Below are 26873 nucleotides of genomic sequence, written 5' to 3' on the forward strand. Positions count from 1 at the left end.
CCTCCACTTGGGGTTTGATGCTAGGCCCGTCTATTGGGGGGACCCTATGGAGGGTTCAGTAAATGGTTTTGAGCCTGGCCGGGCCTCATCTGGCAACCTCATTGTCAGCCCAGTATTGGAGGAGGTACAGGCACCGCATAGATCCTTTGTGGATGTCTCTAGGGCCCAGAGGGGGGTTGATGAGATTAAAGTTCTATCATGGAACTTCAATGGGCTTGCCAGTAAAGTTTTAGATCCTGATTGGCAAGCCCTGATCAATATCTATAGGGTGATATGTTTGCAGGAGACATGGTCACCTCCACAGGTGCACATGCCAAATTACCAGGCCTTCTTTTCACCTGCTGTTAGATCCTCGAGGGGGTGCCCCAAGGGAGTGTTATTGATTTGGATCCATGCAAGCATCAAGGCAACATGCAAAGTCTTGGATGTGGACTCTTCTGACTTGCTTTTTGTGGTGTGCAATTTCAGTAATGGCCTGTCTATCTTTTTCTTAAATGTTTATCTGAGGCAAAATCGGAGCGCTATTAAGCACCTGGAGCTGGCTTTGAACAGGCTTTCCCTACCTATTGCTGTTTCCCCCAACTGTCAGTTATTTGTGTTGGGCAACTTTAACTGTCAGTTAACCTTGCCGCGGAAGATGAACTATGGGGTGTTGCATGGCCGTCGATCCCCCCCAAGCATGCGTTATTACCCATTGGCCGGCAGGGTTTGGTCGATGTTATATGTACATGGTCTGAGGGCCGGCAATGGGAGGTTTTTCTAAGACTCTCCGGCACATATTACCTTTCGCACGCAGCCCAAGGGGAGCCGCATTGATTATATTCTCGCTCTTGCTTCCCATTGGGATGGGCTGGTGTCTTAAGGTCTTGGAGAGAGTTGAGAGCGATCACGACCCATTGGTAATGTCCTTTTTGGTCTTCTCCAACAATAGTGGCCAAAGTAGGCCTATTGATGTACAAGTTGGCACCTCTTCCCAGGGCGGGATCTACTGCCGATGGCTCCAATCACCAACGGCTGTTTTTCAGGGCAGAATTTATGAGGCTTTGCTACCAATATTGGGTGCTTATGCAGAGACATATTTTCTTATATCAACTGCTGATTTCTATAGACTATTGATAGAAAGACTTTACCCGTTTGTCACCAAGGAAAGACGCCCCCAAGCCATGGCTAACTGCAAACCTGTGGCTTGGTATGACGGTGAATGTCGGGAGGCCAAGACTGTCTTGGTTAACACACTCAAGTCTCGGGGGGTTATTCCCCTGGGGGTGATAAAAAAAACGTAGGCATGACTATAAATGCATGCTAATTGAAAAGAACAGTGAACAGGGTAAACGTATTTGGTTAGCTCTTTGTAGGGCTGCTGGGTCAAATGACTCTAAAGAGTTTTGGCATCTGGTGAAGAAAGTCCTCAAACCTGGCGTCAGATCCCAAGTTGCGGTGGGGCGGTAAGTACCCATATATTGATTGGACACAATGGGATGTTTTTGGCGCAATTACTGTGGCGCTAATAGCGCCAAAAATGGGCAGAAAGTTGGCAGATTTACCCCCAGCTCAGAGCAGGTGGTGAATCCCCAACTTTCTGCCCAACTCATACATGGGCGGAGCGGAAATGTGGCAGTAATAACCACTCCGCCCAACTTGTGATGAGGCCCAAAGTCTTTTAACTTGGCTCAAGACTCCCTGTGGCCTTACATGTCCAGAAACTCCAATATATGGCCCATGTGTGCCCTTGAATAATGGCATTCAAGAAAAACACTTTATGTCTTTGGGTTGTGGGATATTGAGTTACTGAATTGTGTCCAATCTTCTGAAATTATGCTCCAAAAAGAAAACTATTCAAGTTTGACTCCGGCAGAGAACCGATCCCAGGGGCCCTATGTATTGGACAAGCTTTGTGAACAGGAGTCTGCTCTCTTAAGGCCTTTGGGTCGGGTCACGCTGCTCTGCAATCCTTCAAGGAAGTTGCTACTCTAGGGTCGTGTCCCCGCCTCTTCCTCAATACGCTGCCTAAAATAACCTTCCTGGTCTTCAGTGATGTAGAAACAACCCATACCCACACCCACCTCTGTCCCCTGCCATGGCCCTGGATGGCCTGCTGCAAATTTCTTAATCTTACAGGTTATTGCCGGTGTTCCCTACTTTTTCTCTCTCCTCTTTAGGCTTCAGCCATAACATAGCCTGTGTTCTAGATTTGTTGTACACACCATCTAAGCTTCCCTCCTATGAGGCTCAAAAATGGACTTGAGATTTTTTTAGTACTGGGGAAAAAGGGTGATAATTTGGAGGACCACGTGTAAATACACATAACGCCAGCATGTCACGGCTGAAGCAGTTGTGAAGATCTCATCTGGTAAATACAACAGCTTTGTTTCAAAATGGCTGCTGTATTAGGGTACAGGCGAATATGGGGCAGCAAGCACATGGAAAGCGATTTTGTCTATGTGTTAACTATAAGGTATAGGTTTTCTAAAGGGTACACATATACATTTCTTCAGAGGTCCTGGCAATAGAGATAGGTAACAAAATACTTAATATTGTTTTACAGCATAAGACACACAATAGCGAACACAACTATGTGGAAAGAATGGATTATCCATCCACAATCTAAATCGGGAAACAGAGCTGAGCTAATGATGTCTCGGCTATTAGAGATCAGCATTTAGAGTTTTCCATTTAAACCTAACACAGCAACCTGTCCATTGACACATATATTAAAGGGAGTCCATTATCTATCACTGGACATTAGCAACATATGTCTCTCTATTTCTCACAGATAAATCGTTGGAAAACTGACTGCACAACTGTGTAGATCCATTGAAAATACCAATTTGGAATGTCCCAAGACAGAGATTTACATTTAAGAGAGAAGAATGAACTCAGGTAGGACTATATTTAGTTCTACTTTTCTTAAAATTATGTCTTTGGAGACCCCCTCCATGATTCTAATCATGGCTCATGTAAATATTTTAATGCTTTTTTATTAGATGTTAGGCCACAAACACCGACCACATTAGAAGAAGTAGGAATGAATCGAGAATCCCTTTCCAATTGTGCCCTTCGCCACGAATACTGCTAAGGAACAAAACAATCTACACAGAGTTTAAAAACCTCCTTGGGGAAAATTCATAACAACAAAGAATTGAAAGAAGTGACCCACATACCCAAGGACAGAGTTAGGAATCAAGATATATGTTTTTGTTGATTTAGGCCACAGAGTTTATGGTCTTCTGGTTATATATGTACCCATGTATGCATGTTTTCATGGTCACGTGCACATTAATATATGTTTTTAAGATTTAGCAAGCAATGTAAGTGTTTGAATTATATGTTGATTTGAGATTTAGTTTTGTATAACACACGTAGAGATACATTTTTTTACTGTGGATGTAATGAACTCATTAAGAATGTAATACAACACACTCTTTCCAAATCCACTCTCTCTAGAGCACTCTGCCCGTCCTCCTCCAACTCTCTGAGAGTGAGCCGTTTTTCCAAAGAGAGACTTGGGGGCTAGATCCTTATCCTCTGCAGGGGCCACCCTTTGGAAAAATCTCCCTGCCTCTCTCCGTCTCGAGCCGGATCTCCTGAAATTCCGGAAAATCAAGACCTTCCTCTTCTACTCTGCCTTCCCTCTACCTCTCCCCTTCTAACCTATGCTCCCTACCTGCTACCTGCTCCCTCTGCTCAGCTAGCTGACTGGTTTCCTGGATCACCTCAGAACATTACAGGTCCCAGGCACCCACACCAGTCCCTGCACTTATCGCTTCCCCCACCCCTTGCACAAACTGAATGCACCCAACCCAGTAAGTTCATTGTCTGTCAGCCCCTCTGTCTCCCCTTGTCCCCCCTAGCATTGTGCACCTGAAACACTTGTGTTAGTGGCACATTATAAAACACCCAGCCAATTTAACCATTCCCCTTCCCCTCCCCTGATCCACTCTCCTTATGTCAATGTCTACTGTGTTCATTTTAGCAAGACATGTTCTCTATTATGGCTGTTGAGTTGTTACATGCCTCCACCTCTCTCCCCCTTCCCTCCTACCCTCACTGCTTGTCACACACTAGCATATTGCAAGTTTGTTGTGCATGTGTCCCCCTCCCCCCCACTATCTGTTAATGCACTTGAATTAGCAGAAATGCCGTCAGGCCTAGTATGCTTATTGTTATTGTATATCATTTGGAATTTTCCAAGGCCTTATGAATGATTGTATCCCATGTTCCGCTCCCGTCTTGGAGCGATTTGAAGCACTCGTTTTGTGCCTAAGCGCTTTATAAATAAACAATACCAATACCAATATATCTGTTTAGGTACGCATTGAGGGCGAATGATACTTGTTGACCTAAGAGGGTTTGTAGTATACGAGTAGTTGTCCCGGATTGATTGTCCTACCGATGACAAGACTGACAGTCTGCAGCCTTGGTTCTAGGTTCCCTCTGATTGGTAGAAGAGTCACATATTATCTCTACAAAAGAATAAATAGGTATACATGCTAAATTAAAGTTTCAAAGCATTCTTTATGTGCTTCTTTTTATGATTAGAAACAGGCAATATATTTCAAATGTCGCAACACAGTTGCAGAGAAGTTTGGCTATAGCTATCACTTCTCCACCGAAACCCAAGTTTGCAAGCTATGAGTGAGGGGGTGAGGACATCAGGGAAAAACACAGGAGAGTGGGATTGTCATTGGCGGCAGGGAGAAATATGACTCCTGTATTTGTAGAGGGTACAACGTTCATTCATCACCCATTCTTTTTCACTGAGAGTTTTGCCACAAAAACTCATTGAAAAATATGGGACAGGGGGTGGGGGGTTGGGTAAAGGGATGTAAGGGTTAGGGGTTGTGGGGAATAGGTTGTAAATAGCTGGGAAGGGGAGGCAAGGGGAGGCAAAGGGGTAAGCCCCCCAAAAAACTCAATGAGTGTTTGCAGCAAAATAATCGGCTGCAAAAAACCTTGAGAAATAACCAGGCAATGGAATGACATGGAACCTTGAAGAGTTTAGCAAGAGGCAGCATAGACATGCTGGATGGCGGTTGGGCAGTTGGTTATGCCTACAGAGATTGCAAGGGTGGGGGAGAGGGAAGAGAAGAACATTTGTGTACTGTCAGCAAAGAGATGAAAGTTAAAGCCAAAGGAGGAAATTAATTTGCACAGGGAGGATGGGTATAGTATGAAGAGAAGTGGACCTAGAACTGTTTTATTTGCAACACCCATGGAAAGGGGTTTCTGTGAGAAGCTAATGGAGTCCCATGGGATGGAGAAGGATCAGTCAGGGACATTATTACTACACTCAGTCATGTGTGTTGTCCTTGAAGCCAATAAGGAAAAGAGTTGGAAGGGTTCTACGTTGAAATAACGAATAAAAAAATAACGACGCTGAAAACACCGAATTCTTTTTATTCCATTTCTGAAATGCCTTTTTGCACTTTATTTTATTTTTAATGCGTGTGGAGACCCACTGCAACTCCCCGCCCATCACCCTACCATCATTTATTCCCTTACCCAAACCCCATCTTGTTTTTGCAAACGAAATCACAAAAAGTCGAAATATTCAATTAAAAGAACTCAACATTTTCGGCCTCGATATTTTGTCATTGTTTATTTTTTAGGGAATACCATTTGAAGGAGGGAGGGTTGATCCAAAGTGTCAAAGGCAGCAGAGAGGTCTAGAAAGATGAGAATGCAGGAGAGATGACTTTGGTGGGCAGTGGTAAAAGAGCTGGTGATGTGGATGAGCAGAGTGTCAGTGGAGTGTTTAGACTACAATTCAGATTGGGGGCAGTCATCAAGTGAGTGTGTCTCAGATTAGAGAGGAAGGTCTGTAGAATGGGTTATTGTTGGGGACAGTACTTATATTCTCAAAGAGTGGCATGACTGTGGCTGTTTTGTAACAGCCTGGCAAGAAATAAGTTGACATAAATAGGTTGAATAAGGCAGAGAGAAGATTGGTACAAGTTCGTTAGAATTCTGTAGTTCAAATGGGTTCAAATGGAGTCCAGGATAGTTTGGTAGACTGAAGGATGGGTAAGATCATTGGGAAAGGTGGAGAGAAGTAAGATAGACAGGAGAGTGTAGGGAAGATGGGAGCAGGGAAAAATGTGGGAGAGGATGGGAGAAATAGAAGGGCGGACAAACGGTGCCTAAAGTTAGTGAGCTTACTGGAGAAGTGGGAAATAAAGTCCTCGGTGGACAGAGAGAAGGAAGTGGAGTAATTCTTAGGGGAGGGATCATAGCCTCGAGGGTCATGGATAATTAGCGATGGTGGGAGTGGAGAGAGGAAGCAAGATTAGTAGGTTCTATGTTCATTCATCGGCAGAAAATGTTTTGCCGAACAAAATCATCAATTTTCTTTTTTTGGGGGGTCCCCCAACCCCACCCTCCCCTATTATTTATTCCCTATACACCACCCTACCCTACCTATTATATGCCCCCCCCCAATAATTTTCAATGGATTTTTTGGGCAAAAATTTTCAGCAAAAAGCGCTTCAAAAACAAAACGGGCGATGAATGAATGTTGTGCCGATTAGTATAATAGGAGGATTTGGCTGAATGGAGAGTTGTGTTCCGGGTCAGTAGAAAGTCTGTGTACGCAGTGAGAAGAGCGGGGAGTGGTCTCTGCATCAGTGGCATGATCAGCAATGCATTGTTGTCCTCGGCAGGTGGATGGCTGGGGACATACATGGGTGAGGATGCAGGGGGGGCGGAGGTGAAGGAAAAGGCAGGGTAGTGCTCAATGAAAGGAGTAGAGCGCTCAGGACTAAATTTGGTTAAAGGTGAGTTCAATAAAGTCAGCAAGTAGAGGAGAGGGTGCTTGGAGCCAGTTGTTGACTTGGTCTAATCAGGGGACCCTGCAGTCAGACTTTCATTTTCATTTGGTGATAGATGAGGATGGGGGATGTGAGTGTGATAGAGGAATAGAGATGGTGAAGTGAATGAGAGAGTGACAGAGGAGGAAAGGTCAATCGTCATAGCACAGGTGACCAGGGCAGAAGGTAAGAATATGAGATAGTGAGAGCTGTCTTGGGTGTGGCTGGGAAAGTTGTGTGGTTGATTAGTGAGTTGTCATAGAGAGTGGGGTCACGTTTCAGTTGTTGGGTCTTCATCATAATGAAGAGGTTGAGGACACTAAATATGATGGCAGGACCTTCAACTAGGAGTGCTTTGAATAAGAGCTCAGAGAAGAGGTTGAGGCTTCCTGGTGAGTGGTAGATTAAGAGCACAGTAAGAGGGGTGGGAAAGAGGAGATGAACCAAGATACGCTCAAAGGAGGAGAGAGCAAAATTGGAGCAGGAAAGGGATACCAGTGGTGTGTCTTGCTGATCATGAGACCAACGCAACCGCCTATTTTGGAGAGACGAGGTGTCATGATGCCTACCCCCAGGCATCTGGACCAAGCCCATCAGCCCCGGGAGCAGGCATCTAGACATTTATTAAAACCTCAGCAGCCCCGGCTAGGGGCTATCTGAGTTCAGTCCTGGCGCCTTAGGCGCCAGGCTCATAGTAGAAATCAGTCCTGGCGCCTAAGGCACCAGGCTCATAGTCATTACTTACCTCAGGCAGACCATGCTGCAAATGACTCCAATCCAACGGGAAGCCTGGAAGGGACTATTTTACTACAGGGACTATTTTTTACTCGGGTGTAGTTCTACGGACTTCTTAGCTGGGACTACTTTTGAGGCTATTTAAACCACGCCCGACCAGCAAGACACACTTCGCATTATTCTGCATCCAGCAGCGTAACGCTCACTGTGCCTGCAAGTCAGCATCCAGAACTCTACCACGCCCTTCCTGAACCCGGAGCTCCTAGAGAAGAAGGAAAGTAGAGGCAAGGTTAGAAAACAAAATTTATTCCAGTTTCTCACCTGATTCCAGAACCATCACATCTCAGCACCTGGAAAAGACATTCTTTCTACACGTATCGCATCGCCAGCTGCAACGCTACACCATACTAACCAGTCCTCACAGCACCTTTCGATCCGATGCTGCCTCCATCATTTCTTCGCCGGGCTCTGGCATCTGGGGACAAAAGAAATAACGAGGTGAGCCGAGAGAGCCAACAAATACAATCTCTCTTACCACCATAGATTTACCTGATTTACCACCGGAGGCATTATTCTTTAACTCTCCACATCTTCAAACGCTGCATCTGAAAACGGAGATAAAACAACACATTAAATACATGCATCATTTACCGGACAGCATCGGGTAATACAGACTCCTACCTGAACGCCATCTACCGCCACGAGACCATCTTTTCTCGAACTCCACTGCGAGATAAGAAAGGAATGGGACAAGAGTGAACATCGGACATATTGAACTCTATGAACTCTATACTTACTGGTCTTCGCCAGGAACCTCAGAGTCAACTCTGGTCCGGAACTCCCCAACGCCTTCTAACCAGTGAAGCAACTGGTATCTTCCACGCAGGATGGAGAGCTCATCTTTCAAGAATATAAGGAGAATCCTTCTACGGGTCAAGCAGACGAGATTAGGAGGGCCAGTCCAGTCTGTCATCTCTGCACTACGCATCACGTTGGTGGAGGCCGCAGTAGTCCGGGTCCGACCGACGCCCCTGTGGGCGCCAGGTGAGCGTAACACGAGGAGAGTGAGAGAAAAAGGCAAAGTCAATTTAAAGGGTGGCCAGGGGGTAGTGTCATTTGTGGGAGTTCAGGTTTAGCGGATTGCCATCGCTGACCAATTGGGGTAATGGGAATCAAAAGAATTCATGAGAAAGTAGGATTTTTTGCAGTGGGGTTGGTAATTCCAGTCACCCATGCTGAGGTCACTAGAGGGGAGCAGAGTTAGAGGGATTAATTGCTGGAGTAGATGAAGGAAAAACCGGAAGGTAGATGAAGCTGAAATTAGTTAGATGGGAGAGAGAGGAGTGGCAGAGTGGCGTTTGGCAGGAGAGTGAGTAATGGGGATGGGAGACAGGGGAGGAGGCCAGGGAGAGTGGAAGGGAGAGAGAGATGGCTTAAGGGGTAAGCCACAGAGGAACAAGACTGATATGGTCTTGTTAGGCAAGGAGTGATGGTGAGTGTGTCGGGTGGTATCAGTGGCACTAAGGCAGGCAGACAGTGCAATTTAACAATCATAGGATCCTAGGCAACTAAACAGTGCAATATAAACAACTAAACAATGATATTTAAAGAAAGCACAGGGTCTTAGGCAACCAAACAATGCAATTTAGAAATATCATAGGGCATGATAGTACTTCACTACAGCCCTTCTCCTTTATCATAGACCTTTGTACAAGTCCTTCTCCTTCTACATAGTCCTTCATCCTAGTCATTTTCCTTTGTCATAGGCTAGCCCCTCATTAAAATATTTCATCAGAGCCCTTCTTCATCGTAGTAATTTGTCCAGGAAAATGTCTTTTGTTTCATCATAAAACCTCATTATAGCTCTCAGCTTCATAGTATTTCATTGAAGTCCTTCTCCTTCATCATAGTCCTTCATCATAGTCATCTTCCCTTGTCTTAGCCCTTCTTCATTGACAAGCCCTTCTCTCTTTCCAAAGTCCTTCACTGTCCTTTATCATAGTCCTTTACCAAAGTAATTCTAATTCATCATAACCCTTTGCACAAACACTGCTCAAATGTTTCTTAGCCTGAACTGGAGGTATGGCCCTCAGATAATCAGAGCTTCCTAACTGGCATGTTTTCATGCATGTTGATAGCCTATTTCCATGGGCATTGCTCATACATTGATGCTGTGTCCTGGTACAGCAGACTATTCTCATCTTGTTGCAAATGATAATTAAAAGGAGGGCATGCCCTCTTACACATGGTCGCATGTTTTACCTATGTCTGTATTCTGTTTCAGAAAGGTACAGTCTGACTTTCTGGTCCTACGGTGAACACATTGTTAGGGGTTACACTGAATAAACCAACTGAATGCAGTTGGTTTATGGCCACAGGTACCTGGGGCTTGAAGGCATGTTTTAACATTATTGATGATTCTATGCTGGATCGTACAGAGATCAAAAGCATTTTATAAGCCTCCATAGCAGGCTGTGTAAGCACCAGGCTTTGTGCATCAGCTGTCGATTTAAAATATTTGAAGTATTTAATCAGGCGGCAGAGGCTAACAGCTCATTTAATAACAGCGACCTGATGACTGGCCCTTCAACATGCATGTTCTTTTGCGATATGACTGTTTTTTATGAGGACAACACTACTTCATGCCTATGCATGTAAAATGCATTGAACAACCTAAAATGCCAAGCCTGAATACTTGCTTGCTTTTGGAGGCAGAGATTATTTTGGGAATTGTTCATCATTGGAGTACTGTACATGCTGCACCACAACCTTTCCACTCAAACACTGCTTGAACACAGCGTTGCAATTGTTTTATTTTTTATGTCGGATTGATTCCACTTGATGGGTATTGCAATATCGACACTTGTCCGAGAGGGACACACCTCGTCTAGACAAGATCTCATTAGTCTTCAGGAGTTTAAGTCTAATTCTGAGGAAGGTCTGGCGCAGATGTTTATCAAGGAATTTTTTCAGATAGCCTCTGATCTCGTTGATTCTTTTTGGAACTGTAGGGACGTTTTTAGTTAGTTTATATGAAGTAGCATTGTCTTGAGTTCTGATCCAATCCAATTCGACGTGTTTTTTCGCCACCTTCTTTGTAGTTTGTAATAATGTTGCTCTATTCAAGGCCACCTCATCAAGCCGGTTTACACAACATTCTGCCCAAGTTGCTAAGATTGTGTTTTTCCCACTGCTTAGTTTGTTACTGAAGATCACAAAGACGGGCACTGTGGGGTCGATGACCACTTTTCTGAAGAGCATCATGATGTTCCGCGCCACACTCCCCTTCAAGGAAGACAAGCATAATTCTTGTCTAATTAGACAGATTGGAACCGACAATGGAAGCCCCAGCACTTTCTTCCAAAATTGGCCTTCCAGTCTGTCCCAAAACTGGCTCGGGATTTATGGCATAGCTTCTGTCCTGTACGTTATGCACGGTACTACCTTGGCCTCAAAGAAAGACAGGACCGGGATCAAGGAGTACTTCCCGAACTTCCTGTCGATTATCCTTGCTTGGGATGCCAAGGTCTTTATTTTTGCTAGTAGTGACACCTGCATTGGTATTTCTGTGGTGGCGTTACTTAACATCACTCCCAAATATTTGAAGCTCTTCACAATTTCAATTTTCTCGTTCTCCACATTCCATTTCCCTTTACTTGCTGTTCGAGTTGTTGTTTTTTTGAAAGCCATGATCTTGGTTTTACTCTGGTTTAGTTTGAGATGATTTTTATTCAAGTATGTAAGCAAGCTGCCCAGCTGTCTTTGTAGTCCTACCACTGTCTGGTCTAACAGGATGATGTCGTCCGCATATAGAAGTCTCTGGATTTTCGCTCCCCCTAACGATGGGGGGGAAGCACCTGGTGGTAACAAACTCCTCTTCCAGATCTGCTATGTATGCATTATATAGGGCCAGAGCTAGCAGGCAGCCCTGATTTACTCCCCGGGCAGTACAAATTTTCTTTGATAGGGCCCCTTCACCATTCAGATGAACTCTCATTGTAGTATCCTCGTACAGGGCCCTGATTGGAGCTAGTATTTTATCAGGGCAATTCTTGCATGTTAGTTTGGCCCACAACCGCTCTCGATTCAGTCGGTCAAAAGCCTGCACGAGGTCTATGAAGGACATGAATATTCAGGGTGCTCCTTGTTGGACTTTTGCTTTGAGGAGGCGCAATAAGAGAATATTTGCGGTGGTGCCGGTGTTTCTGACAAAACCTGTCTGGAACCGATCGGTGTAATTGGATTCTTTTAGCCATCTATTAAGGCCATCCAAGGCACATGATCCGAAGACCTTCCCAATAACGTCCAGGAGCGCAATGGGACGGTAATTCCTTGGATCTTCTTTGGCTCCTTTTTTAAAAATTGGGACAACGTTTGAGGTCTTCCAAGAGGGGGGCACCTTATTACTTAGGTTACAATTCTGAAAGATCTGTCGAATGAGGGGAGCCCAGGTGTTAACGTTGGCCTTCAGATCTATGTTGGAAATGCCATCCGGCCCCAGCGCTCTAGAGTTTTTTAGTTTATTGATTTTTAATGTAATTGACACAGGGTCACAGGGGATTTCCCACTGTGTCACTTGTTGCCAAGGAGTTTTGGGTGTCCAGCTCTCTTGGTTTTTGTACAGTGTCTCGAAGAAATCCACCCATTACTCTTCACTCACGTTGTTCTGTAAGGTGGCCTTAATCTTTGGAGTTGTCGAGTTGATTACCGACCAGAACTCTTTACTACTTTTCTTTGTAAGTATTCGCAGCATTTGTTCCGCGTCCTGTTGAAGGAGTCTTGCACGGTGGCGCCTCACCCAGTTTTTATACTGGCATTGAGCTTGATGGTATCTCTTGTGCAGCTTAATTGAGTTGGTGTTTTTCGCCATTCGTTGAATTTTCCTCAATATTTCTCTTTGCGCAAGCAAGTCCTTGTTATAACTGTGTTTGTGTGCTTTGTAAGTTGAACCCCCGTGTAGCTTTGTTGTACGGTACACTTCCAATAGGGGCAAATAATCAACAGTTATGGGTTTGGTTGCTTTATTTTTGAGTTTCTTGATGATGTTTTTATAAGAATTTGATATTTCGCTTATGCTTTTGGCCGTTAGCTTTAGGCGATTACCTCTAGGGCCTATTTCCAGCCCTTGTGTCATATGGTCTTGCACAGGTCTTTGTAAATGTCATGTGGTTTTTAGGATGTTGTGGTCACTGTTGTCAGTTTCTACCACGTTGAAAGATTTGATCATACTCAGTAGGGCTGTCATGAACCGTCGTCTACGTCCCTTTAGGACCTCCTGGTCCCTGACTCACAGGGTATTGAATGCAGTGATCCTTCCAAAATGGCTGCCCGGAACAGAACGCTCCTGGCCAGTCTATACGTTCCACGCTGCTCATCGTACAAGAGAGACATTCCCACGTGGCTCAGCGCGTCTCAACGCTACCGCTACCTGTAGTCGGACGTGTTTAGCCAAAGTTCGATCAGGGCTCTCGCTTCTATCCCTGTTCCCAGTTCCTTGAATTCCGTCCTGTTCCTTTTCCCTCTCCAAAACTCCTGGAAACCGTTCCGCGCTCGAGTCACGGACCTCCGGGTCTCCGAGCGTACTTATTTACATCCTGGTATTACCCTGGACTTATTAAGACTCCTGGAAGCTGAACCGATATCCTCACACTGGACGCCGAGGACCAGCGTTCGGGTCTATACAAATCCCAGCCGTGAAGAAGAAGAAAACCCAAGTACACAACAAAGACAGGTGAGAAGGGGAGAGACTTGTGACAAGGTCCCTGGATACGATTGTGTGGTCAATGGTCCCTTTTTGATCACTTTTTTGTCACGTGGGCATCTCCTTGTTCTTTTTGGATCTCAACCAGTGGAGGGTATGTAAATCCCATTTCTCCATTAGATCTTCCCATCTCTTGGCTCTCTCCACGCCAGCCGTAGATCTCACACTTGTGGGAATAACACCGTCCTCCACCGTGCAATTTAAATCTCCATTTATTATGATGTGGTTTGATTGTTGGTTTTCGCACTCTTCTTCCAGTAGGTTATCAATACACTCCAGATATTGATCGGAGTCGATCTCTGCTGGATTCCATTATGTGTTGATAACCAGAATTTTCTGGTAAAAGTTTTTTTTCCCATTTCTCCACTGTCGAATTGCCATCCTAGTCTGGTGGCCTGAATGAAGGGGGAGAGATATAACTCTGCCAGGCGCTCTAGGCCACTTCCCGATCTTACTGCCGTCAGAAGGCCAGCCCTTGGTCTTCCTGCACTTCCCTTCTGTACTGGAGTAAAGGTCAGGACGTAACCGTCAAGATATGGCTTCACCGTAAACCATGTCTCCTGTAAACACAGGATATCGAATGTTCCCAGGTTGACATCTGATCTTGCCGTAAGGTGGAAAAACCCTTGTGTGTTCCATGAGCCCATTATCAGATGTTGCGGCATCACCAGTTGGCTCATCGGGGGTTTTCTATCCGCTAATTGCTAGATCTTTCTAGTGTATTGTCGTGTTTTTGATACCCCGGTCCCATTCAGCTGTGGGGCCAGGCTTCTGTCTTCAATATCACTCTCTCCTCTGATGTTTCTTCTAGGACTTTGGTCTACTGTGATTCTTATTTTTTCTCCAGGGCCTTTAGGCCATCTTTCCATTTTGCTTAATCGGTTTGCCTTAGAGGATTTCTTATTTACTTGGCGAGGCACAAACCCTCTGACTCCTTTTTGTTAGACTTATGTGTGCCATGCAGTCGATGGGCTGTTCGTCCAGTGGGGAATGCTTTCTGCTCTGCCGATGGTTGTCCTCATCTTGTTCGTACCTTTTTTGTCCATACACCGGTTTCTCGTTATTGGCAGGTGGTCCACTCTTTGAACTTCTTTGAGTCTCTCGCCCCGTTGGCCTAGTACTTTCCTGTGTTTCTTTCAGATCATATCCCAGATAACGAAGATTGGGTATCTCTGTCTTTAAAATATTGCTTACTAATGCAGATGATATGTGTAAGTAGGCCCGATCTTTCTGGCCTTTCTCACATGGTTCAACGATTTTTAGGTCTTGTGAGGTCAGTTGCCGTAGGTTGGGGACTTGGCAAAAAATATGCAACTTTGCATTCCTACTTAACCTAAAACCATCTGATTTTTCTTTTGTTCTCTCCATTTTGAAGACGCAACAATTGGTCTTGATGTGTTTATTCGTAGAACTCCTTGTCCGTTCCTCACTTGGATCACGGATTACTCGACCCCTACTCCATTCTCTGGCTTTGCTTTGTAGACTGTGGCTTAAAAGGTTCTCTGACTTCCTCTTAGCGTTGATCTCTCTCTGCAAAGGCCTAGAGCCTCCTGTGCTTTGTCCATGTCCACATTTGTCCTGGGGAGAATTACTCTCTATTGTTTTCTTTGAAACCTTGAAAGAACGGGGCGCCTGTGCCATACGTTTGGCTTCGAAGGTTCTAAACTGGTCCTCACTAAACATCTGACCTCTCTTGTTCTTTAAGTTTTGATCTGTTATTTCGGCACGTCTAGGCACGCTTGCTTTTCGTGCTCAAGACTTGGGCAATGGTATGTCCGATTCAGAGTCTTCGACCGTGTATGTGCTTAAGTTCAGTAAGGCATCTATAGAGTTGACCTCTTCCTCCACTTTCTCTTCCTCTGAGAATTTCCTTTTTCTCGACTCTCTTTTGTCCGATGATGTTTCCTTGACGATGTTGCTGTTCCCTGTAATTTGTTTGGCTACTGCAGTGCGTCTCGCCGGCTTTGTTGAAGTCAGTATTTTTAAGACCACTCTCTTAACTTCTACTTTATCAGGGCTCAATCCTTTTGTTGATACTGACTTATCCGAGAGTTTGGATTTCTAAGTAAAGACATTTTCAAGTTCTTTCTGTTTTGTGTTTGGTTGTTTAACTTGTGATTTGTTCCCTGTTACATTTTCAATTGTGATCGGGGTTATGTCTGAGGAGTCCATGTTAAGGCAGCCGTTATCCTGCATACTCACATTTTTTTCACCGGCTTTCAACTCACTGGTTTTATTCAGGCAGTTATCACTAGTCTGGGTTCCGTGAGCTTTTCTCTCTATATGTCCGTTGCACACGATGTACCTTGCTCCCTTGTGTTCTCTTGTCTCGCTTCTTTAATCATTATGTACTTTTCTAGGTATGTTAACTTAGTGTGCATTAAAGCCATGATTGCTGCTTGGTCTTTCACTGAGTCATTCAGGGCTTCATACAGTTTACTAAAGGGAGCGAGTGCAATTGTCACCATGGACATTACTCCCATTAGATCCAGTTTCTTTTGCAGTGTTTCCCTTGAGCCCCCCTGTAGTGAGTCTCATCCCTCCCTAGACCTACTTTGCGGGGTACACGCCTCTGGTAAACAAGATAGTTTACCGTAGCTTCCAAGTGGTGGGTTTGTCGTGATGATTTTTTTTTGGTGAGGTTTATGACTTCCTCACACCTAGGGATGCTCCTTGAAGCCTTCCGGTTGTCATGGTGAGTGTAAACTGAATCATCTCCTTGTGGGTGGCCAAACAGAGATCCATTGTTAGATTCCCCCCTCTCACCCTCTAGTGGGGGGGTCCTTTTTGAATTTTCGATGTTCAAGTTGAAGTCCGTTATCTCCAAGCCTGTTGCCTGTATAGATGAAGGGGGGTTAGGCATAGCGGGAGGTGGTTTCTAAAAGTGCCATCTTACTGGCGTTTCAAATAGAGCGTGCTGATTTGTCTAGTGTCACCAGTTTTGCTGCCTCCACCTCCTGAGGGCTGGGTGTTGGCTCTGGGGGGATAGATTCTTCTCCCTCCACCCAGCCTTCTAATAGCTCAACATCCAAGATTTCTATCTGCGGTAGGGCCGTACTTTCCCCCTTTTTCTTAAAAAAATGTGCGACTGGATTTTGGGTATTTATTTTGGTTATTTTATTATTTTGGCTTGTCCCTCTCTCATAAGGTTTTGTTGTGTGTTTCCCAGCTTTTAGTTTCTTTTGTTTTGTCACTGTTGCACATTCTTTTCTTTTTACTGGTTTATTTTCCTCAATGATAAGAGGCTTCCAGCAGGGATCAGTGGTTTCACTGCCTAAAGAGGGCTGCTTCAGTCTCCGCCCCTTCTCGACCGCTACCTCGCAGGCTGTGCTCTGCTTCTCCCCCTCTGCAGGGGCTTCCTCACTCGTGGCCGGCAGAGCAGACCGAGGTTCCCCGTCCTCCTCCCGTGGGGCCTCGCTGCTCATGCCGGCGGCCGTAGATCCCGAGTGCTCCTCCTCCTCACTCAGGCCAACCTGCAGAGACGGCCCGGGCTCGCTCCTTCCACCACCGCCAGCAAGCCCAGGTCTGCGCTATCCTCAGGCATATGGACCTCGAACGCCACTGTCACCAAAAGGGGCTGCGGCACTGCTGCAGGCGGCGAGACGCTGGAAGGCTCGTCCAGCGCCAATGGCTCACCAATGCTCCCAAAACCTCAGCATTCCGATGACCCTGAGGCATCACAACCCCAGGGAACGCCGTTGGACCACTCGGCAAGGTAAGTGGGGCTGGGTGATGTGTATTTTCGCTCGCCATAGGTTGTCCCGAACGTTCTACTGAACATTCTACCGGTCCATTATTATTTTCATAGTTTGTATCTGCTAGGCTCTTCAGCACTGTTGTTAGGTGGCTACTTCTGTGGCGTGGTAGTCCATGAGCCCTCCCCCCGCCATCATCTCCTTCAACCCCCTCTGCGATGGTGACCCAAGAACTTCCCCGAAATCAAATACAGGGCAGACCTGGGGTGAGGTATTTCGGGTACTAGAGAGAATTGGGGGGCACTGATGGCAGGCTTGTTAGGAGAGTACATGATGTTAATAGAGTTGTTGTTTGGGGGTTTTAATACCGACACACGCGGTAGTCTACTTCTTCATGTTGTAGAAGAGGGTGCAAGACCTACACCCATCTTTCTTTTACCTCTTGGCTCCATCAGCTCTTCTGCAGCTGGATCATCATTCTCTTTTTCTTGAAAAGAAGCTCCACCTCGACGAAGTCGGGTGCTTCTCAAGCAGCGCTCCTCAGGCTCCTCTGCCGCCGTCCTGCCTGTCAGGACTGCAGGACTGCACCACTCGGCAACCATGCCGCGGTCACACTGGGTTTCTATCACCAGCTACTCCCAGTCAGCCAGCAGGATAGACAGAGCAAAAAGACTCTGCTCAGGAACAGTTTGGGATGGCGTGTACTGCAGGACTGCACCACTCAGCAACCGCTCCGTGGTCAAACTGGGATTTTATCACCAGCTCCTCCCAGTCAGCCAGCAGGATAGACAGAGCAAAAAGACTCTGCTCAGGAACAGTCCGGTATGGAGTGAACTGCAGGACTGCACCACTCAGAAAGCACTTTGCGGCCGCTCCGCGGTCAAACTGGGTTTTTATCACCAGCTCCTCCCAGTCAGCCAGCAGGATAGACAAAGCAAAAAGACTCCGCTCAGAAACAGTCAGGCATGGAGTACTTTTAGTAACTGCAAATGTGTTTATGTGCACAGACCACTCACTGTACAAACTCGCACAATATCTATAAGCTGGGACAATACTTGCACAGCATATGTGCACTTTGACTACTGTGCAAGTATTGTCACATACTGTGATTGCATACACGTTATGCACTTTGAGTATTTTGCCAGTAACTCTACACTCAAAAACTAATTGCCAAAAATGAATGCACTTTTAGTGCATTACAAACGGTTGTACACTTATATTCAGTGCTGTGGCTCCAACCTATTACCGTAGCTTATTATCATAAGCTCACCTATTGTTCTCAGACCTGATCTTCACAGGTGAGTTTGTGTAATGAGAGACACCACATAAACGCACACACTTTCAACACACAAGGGATGCTTGCTTACACAAAGGTTTTTTCCAAACATCTGGTGTAAATTATGTAAGCGAGACTGGAACACTTCAGTCACACAGAACCTTGAGGGTTAGATCGAATCAAAAACATATATTTTGAGTATAGCACATCCATAAAACAGGAATAGATGTCCTGAGTGCACAATTCATTTTACAAACTTAGCGAAACCGTCCCATAGTACACATTTTTTTTCTTCTTTTTTTGCAAGCCATATTGCCATTTGTAATCAGAGGACGTTGTGAAAAATGGTTGGGTGGTCGTTACTTACCTATGTCTGAGGGCCTAAATCAATTTGTCAGTTGGGACATTTCTTAGTAAAAGCGGAGAGACGATTGAAGATGTTCGCTGACTTATGACATAGTAAGAAGCCCTTGTATCATCAGAGAGGGGAGTGGCAAAAAATAGCAAAAATAAAATGCTGAATGCGCAATTTTGTGTGCATTCGGCATAGTAGAACATTTCGAATAACATAATGGCCAACAAGGGGAGCGGGGGTTGTCGGGGTGCCCCAGCTGCCCTAGTTCGGCATGATGGGCTTCAGGGGTTGCGGGGGTGTCCCCCTTACATTGCATGAAAAGCAGGGGGCAAATGTAAAAAAGAAGCATGCAACATTATCGAAACAAGATGATGTCAGCTTCGCACTTTTGGGACTCGGGCATGTCGGCTGCAGATGTTCCACATAGATCCTCAGAGACTCTATAGGAATAGGTTTGTTTTTTAACAACATGTTCAGTGGCAGCCTTAAATGTTTCTGAGGGAGGATAGTGCTCACATGTTCTTTAGCAGACAGCGTGATTTCTGATGCCATAAAGAGATCTTTGTTCAGTAATTACTACAAATGCTAATGTGTATACAACATAATAAAAGAAAAGCAATATTCATTACCGTATGAAGGATTACCATCCAGCAATGCTTCCTCATCTGTTTAAAAAAGAAAGACAAATCAATGACAATAATGTAAACATTTTCCAGAGAAGGTCTTCACCCACTCACATACAGTTACTGTCATGGTCAGGGGTAGCTAATCCATTTGACGAGGATATACAATATGTTTATAGCTTACAGAATATTAAATAGCAGCCATCAAAGGACAGAAACAAGTGGTTTTATTGAAAGTCTGTTGCTGGCAAGGGATAATCGTTCTCTTACCAGCCAGTCCGATAGCTCAGTGACCTAATTACTTGCTGTTCATCCTTCTGAGAATGTGAGAATTAGTACCACTGAATTGGGTAATAGTGATTGATAGAAAGGTCACAGTTTTCAAGATCGTCTGATGTCCCCTGCAAATAAGGTTCAATGGTCGACATTTTGTGAGAAAGTTGTTTGTGACAGATTAGAGGCAGATGGAAAATGAGAAAGAGGAGTATTTGAAATGTTGGTAGTGAAAATGAAAATTAAAAAGTGATTAAGGATGAAATGGATTTATAGCAGAAAGGGAAAGAAAGTGTTGATGAAGAAAGTTGGTCATTCATGAGATTGAAATAGAAGAGGAGATAGAAATTCTGACCGGGTTAAGACTGAAAAGTTTTCCACAGTAAGAAAGAGGAGAAAAAGGGAACGTTCCTTTGTAAAATCTTCTGGATCTGAACAGAGCACTGCAGGGAAAGTATGCAGGAAAAATGTGATGCCGGTGACGACAGTATGACACCTCTGAGTCTATGATACTCAATAGATGTGCTGTGCTTGTAAAGGACAGGACCACATTGGCTGCTTTCCTCTCTGGTACAGACCGAGCAAACTTTCTAGGTGCTGTTTTGGCGTCTAGTGCAACTAACGTGTTATAATGGTTGTATCTATTTTCTCTTTAGAGTTTCTTTTTATGGCCCTTAAATTGTGTCATTTAATGCTAAAGTTATGACAAGTTCAATGAAAAGCAGCAAAGTAATGCAGTTTTATGCTGCAGTGAAGCGTGACATAATCCGGTATCAAGAATGTGGAATTCCTAATAGAGGTGCCTGTAAGACATGGGAAACTCAATTGCAATGTATGAAGTCCTGTTGGTCTGGTTCCAATGAGAATAAAAACTGTTTATTATTTTTTAAAATCCCTAGAAATACTGTTGGAACATACATGGAAATTCTAGAAGCTGGGGAGAGTATAGAACTGGAGTTTGTATGTATGGGGAAATCTTTATATTTCGTGAATGTGTATGCACCTCCTGAAAATCATGACGGATCTGGGAGGTCCGAAGATTAATTACCAGAAATGGCTTTTTTAATTTGGAGATTTTAATACTTGTTTGGTAGCTTCCAATCAGGAGAAAAATGTTATTCCTGGTAGAAGTGCTGGGACAAGGAAGTATTGTATTGATTTTCTTTTTATTTCTAAGGGCCTGTACATGGTTCACTGTAGGATGCTATGAGGGTCTTTTACTGATCATTATACCATCACTACTACTTCAGTTGTTTCAAAAGTAAAAATACATGGCAAAGGTATATGGAAACATGCTGTTAAATGATTGCATAATTTAATTTAATTAATAATGTGATACAGTTTATAATTAAACTTTACACATGATTACAAATTATTTCAAATACAAATCAAACACTGGTAATTCAAGTATAAAACAAGTAAAATGAAGAAGAGAGAAGAAAAAAGAGAGAAATATCAAACTTATTTAGAGTAAAAAACATTAGATGTATAGAGAGAACACATTTCTAAGTGCTTCCCGATTAAAAATCCCCAGATACAATCCGGCAATATAAATGGGAATAGCCACCTACATCAAAATATCAAGGACGTTAGCATCCTACCTTAGGTATTGTTTTTATCATTTGTCACTATACAGTGGCCTACTAACTAAGGAGATCATACATCGATTATCATTTCGACCAAGGTTACTTTAGGTCCATACTTTTTTCCTTGATTCCTCTTTGCTCCAGTAGTTAATATCACTTTCTACTCTGGCATGGGGGAAATCCGTATTGTTGGGTAGATTCAGATGGAGATGCCGAAGAGTCTTTCTATTTTTAGCCAGACGCTAAACATATCTATTAATACCTTAAAGCTTAGGGAGTTAATAAAACGTGGCCAAAACATGGGTTCTCTGATGGATTCTAAATCATGTACATAATTACTATAGCATAATAGGTAAGTGTCTGCCATGTTTACACACTCTGTCAGTAGGTGTTTTGCGGTTTCTTTGACCTCTCCATTTTTACATATACGACAGAATCTTTCCGAAGAGGGCTGGTCACTATGTACACTCCTATTTGTCAGGACCGGTAGGTTATCCATCCTCAGTAGAAGTATGACTCGTCTAAGCTTGCTTGAAGGACAGAGATTCAAGTAATTCTGCATTTGTTTAAATGTATACAGCATATAAGGAATGTGTTTGTATTTACGAAGTTTCCCAAGATGTTCGTAATTTTCAAGACAGTCCCAAAGATCGACCTTTTTTGACAGGGCTATTTTTGCAGGGTGACTGAATCTTTCACCTCTGGTAAATCAGCATATTTCCTTCAAGTAAATTTCAATTTTATTTTTAAGGTGCTAATTAGTTGCTTCTTTGGAGATTTCGCAGTAAATAGCTCTCATAAGCTGATTCTCTGGGTTATTACTCATCCTTAAGTACAATTCTGTTCTCTTTTTCAGTACGATAGATTTTAGAGAGGATAGTCCCACCTCAAGTCTTATTATCGCCATCGGTATAGATTGAGGAAGGACTAATATTCTCCACCAGAATTACCCCTCAACCACTTGTAACCAGTTCAAATCCATCAATAGCAATGCCCCTAGGCCACATACTACCATAGGAGCCAATACCTGTGTATATAGTTGTCGGATACCGCATAAACTAAAGCCGCAGTTTTTATTTGCAAATTGACTAATCAAAGATGTTATTTGAGCGGCCCTAGTTTTGCGTGATTGAATACATGAATTATGTCCACTCTTTGCGTCCACTTCGACACCTAAATACCTGTATTGATGCGTGAATTTAATTTCCGTTTCATGCACTGTGAGTCGGGGAAGGGCGATCTTTCTGCCAGAGAATACCATTAACTGGTTTTCTCCTGGTTAATTACCAGCACGTTTCTCTCTGCATACTCCCATAGTTTCATAGCTGATCTTTGGAGCCCACTAAATGTATGGTCCATAATTATGAGGTCATCGGCATAGCCATCCCGACGGCTGGAGGACAATTATGTTCAGCGGTTATAATACCCGGAAAGGTCATAAGTGTATAGGTTATATAAGAACAGAGCTGTCACGCAGCCCTGCTTGACTCCTCGATTCTGAGCGATTGCGGCTGTCATATTCCCCTGACTATCTAACCTAAGTGCCACAGCATTGCCTTGGTGAAGTAGTTTTAGGTAGTAGTAGGTAGGGGCAGCCGAGTAGTTCTAATTTGGCCCATAGTTTTTCTCTCCGGACTGAATCGAAGGCTGCCCGGAAGTCGACAAAAAGGGCGTATAAGGGGGGATTACCAATCTTCATGGCCTTCGTACGTAGGATATCCAGGATAGTGATGTTATGTATAGTAGAATATCCTTTCCTGAAGCCACTCTGAAAGCAATTGAATATCTCAGCTTTAGCAGCCCAATCCTCTAGTTTCTCAAGGAGTAGTGATGCAAACATTTTGCCGGTGCATGTTAGGCAGAAACCTGTGCAGTTCCCTTAGGGACCACTGCAAAATGTTTAAGACTACAGGTGTTGGCAGTAAACCCAATTGGTAGCAGTCTGTACCACCCAGATTTACCTGGTAGCTGTGGCTTAGCAGTCAGACTTCTCTCAAGAAGAGTTAGACAGTATATAGAGTATACACATTACAAAAATACAGTAGCATAAGCAAACAATGACCAGAGCTTTGGTATAAAAGTATATCATTATTTATTTAAAAACACACTTATAAAAAATACACTGGCACTAATATGTCAAGCAAGTTCAAACACAGTGACTAGAAATCTATACGCCTCCCTGATTAATTATTGGACAAGTCTTAGGAAAAGAACACCACTTATTATCAAACAGAGGTGAGCGCTTAACCAAGATGGCACTCCAATCATTATTTAAAAAGGGAGAGAAAAGGCAGAATTAGGAAAGCACACAATACCAACACTTTAAAAGAACCACAGCAAGTCAAGAAAGGCAGACTACTGTAGAGAAAGAAAGTTCATAGGCCAGGCCCACTCTTGGAGAGAGCAAAGCGGAATGTGCCCAAGATCACACAGTTGAAGTAACTTTAAAAGTCATTGCAGATAGTTCAAAAAGGAGTTGGATCCCTCTTCGGATTCTTTAGGTCCTGTGGCGACTTCCGAAGTTCCAGTCCCCAAAGCCCTGCTTTTATGCAGAAAACCCCCATTCACCAGTCCTAGCTGTCAATCAAACATGCTAAGTGGTGAGCCAGGCGGCGTGGACATTACTCCCATTAGATCCAGTTTCTTTTGCAGTGTTTCCCTTGAGCCCCCTTGTAGTGAGTCTCGTCCCTCCCTAGACCTACTTGGCGGGGTACACGCCTCTTGTAAACAAGATAGTTTACCGTGGCTTCCAAGTGGTGGCGGGTTTGTCGTGATGATTTTTTTTTTGGTGATGTTTATGACTTCCTCACACTTAGGGATGCTCCCTGAAGCCTTCCGGTTGTCATGGTGAGTGTAAACTGAATCATCTCCTTGTGGGTGGCCAAACAGAGATCCATTGTTAGATTCCCCCTCTCACCCTCTAGTGGGGGGGGGTCCTTTTTGATTTTTCGATGTTCAAGTTGAGGTCCGTTATCTCCAAGCCTGTTGCCTGTATAGATGAAGGGGGGTTAGGCATAGCGGGAGGTGGTTTCCCAAAGTGCCATCTTACTGGCGTTTCAAATAGTGCTGATTTGTCTAGTGTCACCAGTTTTGCTGCCTCCACCTCCTGAGGGCTGAGTGTTGGCTCTGGGAGGATAGATTCTTCTCCCTCCACCCAGCCTTCTAATAGCTCAACATCCAAGATTTCTATCTGCGGTAGGGCCGTACTTTCCCCCTTTTTCTTAAAAAAATGTGCGACTAGATTTTGGGTATTTATTTTGGTTATTTTATTATTTTGGCTTGTCCCTCTATCATAAGGTTTCGTTGTGTGTTTCCCAGCTTTCAGTTTCTTTTGTTTTGTCACTGTTGCACGTTCTTTTCTTTTTAATAGTTTATTTTCCTCAATGATAAGAGGCTTCCAGCAGGGATCAGTGTTTTCACTGTCTAAAGAGGGCGCGTCAGTCTCCGCCCCTTCTCGACCGCTAACTTGCAGGCTGCGCTCTGCTTCTCCCCCTCTGCTGGGGCTTCCTCACTCGTGGCTGGCAGAGCAGACCCGAGGTTCCCCCTCCTCCTCCAGGGCCTCGCTGCTCATGCCGGCAGCCGTAGATCCCGAGTGCTCCTCCTCCTCGCTCAGGCCAACCTGCAGAGATGGCCCGGGCTCGCCTCCTTCCACCGCCGCCAGCAAGCCCAGGTCTGCGCTATCCTCAGGCGCATGGACCTCGACCGCCACCGTCACCAAAAGGGGCTGCGGCACTGCTGCAGGCGGCGAGACGCTGGAAGGCTCGTCCAGCGCCAATGGCTCCACCAATGCTCCCAAAAACTCAGCATTCCGATGACCCTGAGGCGTCACCACCCCAGGTAACGCCGTTGGACCCCTCAGCAAGGTAAGTGGGGCTGGGTGATGTGTATTTTCGCTCGCCATAGGTTGTTCCGAATGTTCTACTGAACATTCTACCGGTCCATTATTATTTTCATAGTTTGTATCCGGTAGGCTCTTCAGCACTGTTGCTAGTTGGGTGGCTACTTCTGTGGCGTGGTAGTCCATGAGCCCTGCCCCCGCCATCATCTCCTTCAACCCCCTCTGCGATGGTGACCCAAGAACTTCCCCAAAAACAAATACAGGGCAGACCTGGGGTGAGGTATTTCGGGTACTAGAGAGAATCGGGGGGCACTGACGGCAGACTTGTTAGGAGAGTACATGATGTTAATAGAATTGTTGTTTGGGGGTTTTAATACCGACACACACGGTAGTCTACTTCTTTATGTTGTAGAAGAGGGTGCAAGACCTACACCCATCTTTCTTTTACCTCTTGGCTCCATCAGCTCTTCTGCAGCCGGATCATCATTCTCTTTTTCTTGAAAAGAAGCTCCATCTCGACGAAGTCGGGTGCTTCTCAAGCAGCGCTCCTCAGGCTCCTCCGCCGCCGCCGTCCTGCCTGTCATGACTGCAAGACTGCACCACTCGGCAACCACTCCGCGGCTACTCCGCGGTCAAACTGGGTTTTTATCACCAGCTCCTCCCAGTCAGCCAGCAGGATAGACAGAGCAAAAAGACTCTGCTCAGGAACAGTTAGGTATGGAGTGTACTGCAGGACTACACCACTCAGCAACCACTCCGCGGTCAAACTGGGTTTTTATCACCAGCTCCTCCCAGACAGCCAGCAGCATAGACAGGGCAAAAAGACTCTGCTCAGGAACAGTCAGGTAAGGAGTGTACTGCAGGACTGCACCACTCAGAAACCACTCAGCGGCCGCTCCGCAGTCAAACTGGGTTTTTATCACCAGCTCCTCCCAGTCAGCCAGCAGGATAGACAAAGCAAAAAGACTCCGCTCAGGAACAGTCAGGTATGGAGTACTTTTAGTAACTGTGCAAATGTGTTTATGTGCACAGACCACTCACTGTACAAACTCGCACAATATCTATAAGCTGGGACAATACTTGCACAGCATATGTGCACTTTGACTACTGTGCAAGTTTTGTCACACATTGTGATTGCATACACGTTATGCACTTTGAGCATTTTGCCAGTAACTCTACACTCAAAAAGTAATTGCCAAAAATGAATGCACTTTTAGTGCATTACAAACGGTTGTACACTTATATTCAGTGCTGTGCAAGTACTCTGCACACATGCTTTCAGTTTTGAACAAACACCTGTGGCTCCAACCTATTACCGTAGCTTATTATCATAAGCTCACCTATTGTTCTCAGACTTGATCTTCACAGGTGAGTTTTTGTAATGAGAGACACTACATGAACTCACACACTTTCTACACACAAGGGATGCTGGCTTACACAAAGGTGGCTACTTGGGGATAGGCGGTTTTTCCAAACATCTGGTGTAAATTATGTAAGCGAGACTGGAACACTTCAGTCACACAGAACCTTGAGGGTTAGATCAAATCAAAAACATCTATTTTGAATATAGCACATCCATAAAACAGGGTTAGATGTCCTGAGTGCACAATTCATTTTACAAACTTAGGGAAACCGTCCAATAGTACAATTTTTTTTTCTTCTTTTTATGCAAGCCAGATTGCCATTTGTAATCAGAGGACGTTGTGAAAAAAGGTTGGGTGGTCGTTACTTACCTATGTCCGAGGGCCTTAATCAATTTGTCAGTTGGGACATTTCTCAGTAAAAGCGGAGAGACGATTGAAGATATGTTCGCTGACTTATGACATAGTAAGAAGCCTTTGTATCATCAGAAAGGGGAGTGGCAAAAATAGCAAAAATAAAATGCTGAATGCGCATTTTGTGTGCATTCGGCATAGTAGAACATT

Source organism: Ambystoma mexicanum, chromosome 12, assembly GCF_040938575.1.
Source record: "Ambystoma mexicanum isolate Mex_15411 chromosome 12, UKY_AmexF1_1, whole genome shotgun sequence".
NCBI classification, from domain to species: Eukaryota; Metazoa; Chordata; class Amphibia; order Caudata; family Ambystomatidae; genus Ambystoma; species Ambystoma mexicanum.